This window comes from Rhinolophus ferrumequinum, chromosome 21 (assembly GCF_004115265.2).
Source record: "Rhinolophus ferrumequinum isolate MPI-CBG mRhiFer1 chromosome 21, mRhiFer1_v1.p, whole genome shotgun sequence".
Classification (NCBI taxonomy): Eukaryota; Metazoa; Chordata; class Mammalia; order Chiroptera; family Rhinolophidae; genus Rhinolophus; species Rhinolophus ferrumequinum.
The window spans coordinates 29,337,544-29,340,751 of NC_046304.1; positions in this window are offsets into that span (position 1 = coordinate 29,337,544).

Genomic DNA, 3,208 nt, shown 5'->3' on the forward strand with positions numbered 1-3,208 from the left:
AGCTTATCTAAGTTAAAAGTTCTCCACCGTGGCCACTGGAATTCAAGACTATCATTGGTAAGGTTTGCATGTTTGTTCGGCCTTAAAACAAAATTTTACTCACCTGAGGCCTTCCAAGTGGACGCAGTCCAGCTCCAGTTGTGCCCATTTCGACCCCGAACCCGGTCTGGTTTCTAATTTGCACCCAATCCAACACCAGGCCCAGTTTGGTTTCTAATGTGGGCCTAGTTCGACACCAGAGCCTGTCTGGTTTCTAAATCAGACCCAATCCGACCTCAGACTCAGTCCAGTTTCTAAGACGAACCCACCTGACCCCAGACCCGGTCTAGTTTCTAAGTCGGACCTGGTCCCACCCCAGATTGAGTCCGGTTTCTAAGTCGGGCCCAGTCTGACTCCCGCCAGTGTTTGGACCCTGTCCAGACAAAGGCATGCTCAAATAGTGTGAAGGTTCATCATGCAGAAACTTCAAAGGTGGGATCTGAGCGGGGTGGACCCACTACCTCCAGAGGCAGCAAGAAAGCAGTGAGATTAAGAGGCTCAACAGGGCCTACACCTGGGCACTCTGCTCCTGGGAACCCTTGCGAGTCTTCTTCAATTTCCTCTTCTGACACCAGAACTTTTGAAAGACAAACTGAGGCATGTGCAACATTTCAAGAGTGTATTTGAGCAAAACTCAATTCGAATCAGGCAGCGTCCAATCATACTGGTAGTGAGGGACTCCAAGGAGCTGTTCAAAATGAACAACTTTTATAGATAGAAGGGAATGGGAACAAGGAAGTTAAACAGGCAAAAAAAAAAAAAAAAAAAAAAAAAGTTGATTAGTGCAAGGTTACTTCCCTTTAGGGGATGGCAGAGGTCTGTCAGGCCAGTTCCCTAACTAGTGCTGATAAGGCAATTTCTGATTGGCTGGTTTAAGATTCCATTTTGTGGAGAGTGGCAAATATAATTAAGTTAAATCCTTGTTTGGTACTGTAAGGCTTAGCATAAGCAACTCCATTTTGGGCTTATTGTCTTGTTTTTAACAGCAGTTAGCCACAAACTCCTGAAATATTACATGTTTTCCTTTCATGTGGTGGTGATCACATTCTCTCATTATCATAAACTCTGCAGATATTTCATGTCCTCTCTAGACTGCTAATTCCCTAATGGAAGACTCTGTTCCACCTTTATAAACTCCACTTCCTGGTACTGAACCTGACGTATATCATGTAGAGAACTTGAGGAGTCACTCACATAACATGCTGCTTAGTCGTCATTCTGTTATTTTATGAAACGGAGCAGCTAATATGCGTATCTAAGCAAATCCAAAAAAAAAAAATACATATAAATAGATTAGCAAGACAAATAATTTTTCAGAAGCTTTCCCGTGTTGCTGGTTTTAAACTCTGAAAACCTAAACAAACAATTTGTTTATATACACATATATGTATATATATATTTTTTTCTTTTTTTTTTTCTCCCATGTAGTTGGGGAGGCGTGTAGAACAAGAAACTTTGGAGAAGGCAGACCTGCTTACATTGTTTAGGTCTTTCCTTTTTCTTTCCCATTTCTGGCTCCTGAAATGACTCTGCCCCGATGGGCTGTGTGATTAAAATCACATTGGAGAGTATGCTGTACACTAGCATGGTCCAGGCCAGATGGAGGGCAGATGCATGGATGTTCCCCGCCCCTCTTCTTTTCTGGTTAAACTTCAGAAGCTGATGCTCCACTTTGAAACTAGATTTGGGCGTGGACTATGCTGTGTGCTGCTTGACCATGGAGAGGACTCAGTGACGAGGCTTAACGCACCTCATGATGCTGTTGGAGGGACTGTTAGAGACGGTGGAGTACCCTGGGGAAAAATGAGCAGCTGTTAAGAATAAATAAATCTTATCAGATCACTCGTCAGCTTAAAATCCCTCCATCTTGTTGGTGTTCCCGGATAAAGTCCAACATCCTTGCCATAGCTCTCAGAATCTCCCATGACCTGACTGCATACTTCTTTGGCCACATGTGAAATGCGTCTCCTTTACTTTCATCGCTCCAGCCATACTGGCCTGTGGTAAATCCTCAGACGTGACTGCTCTCCCACCTGAGGGGTTTTGTGCAACTGGTTCCTTCCTTGTGAAAAGGTTTTCTTCCCCAGCTTTCACCCAGCCAACTCCAACATGTTCTTCACTGACCCCTCAAACTTGGTTAATGCCCCCAGTTTTACAGCCTCTAGCTGCCTTTACTGAGTGAATAAATGATTTGTCCTTTCTCAAAACTCATCACCCTTCCAACAGCTTGCTCATTGTGTCTTCTTCAGAAGACCATAAGCTCCTGGAGGGCAGACACCAAGCCTGTCTCATTCACCCCAGAAACCACCATGCCTATCCCCTTGCCAGATGGTCACTAGACTCAAGAGCTATCTGTTCAGTGAATACATGTCTCAAAGCTTTTAAAGATAATTCTCTGAGCCAACTGGGTGGTGCTACCAGAAACATGAGAACCAAATGGGCTCTTCCTGCTTTGTCTCTCCCAAATCCAGCTGGGAAATCAGCAGGTTTGAATGGCAGGCATTAGAGATGGGGATTTGGGGTGAGGAATCTCAGCCAGGAAGCCAGGCCAGGACTCTCACTGTGAAATAGGAACGTTTTCAAGGGAAGTGACCCTCTGCTGGAACGCCTCAGTTCCACGGTGGTCATTAACTTTGAATTATTATGCAGTGTGAATAATTCGCCTGTGGAAAAAATTTAGCACCAACAGGAGTGCTACTTTTTTTCATTAAAATCCTGAAATCCTGTCTAATCTCAGCTGGACTCAGTCCAGACTGCACCATTTCTGAAACATTAAAATAGAACCCACAGCCACACCAGCAAAGACAGCCCGTAACAAAGAAAGGACCTTAGTACTTTAAGGAAGGATCAGTGGGAACCTGGGGAATCCAGAACCCCCAAAATGATGACTTGAGGAAATAATTTGACTTCAATTAAATTACTACATAATACTAAATTATTATTTAATGTAATGAAATATCTATAGATGGGTTTGCTGTCATTCTGGGAATGTACCATTTGGTTAATCTTCTCTAAATCATTTTACTCACTCAGTTACCATTTGAATACCCACTATATTACTACCATAGAGGGCCATAATCAAAGTGAAATAACTGTTTCTATTCACAAAAACCTTATTGTCTATTCAGAGACACAGACCTGGGAAAAATAAGTGAAACAAAGTGCTAAG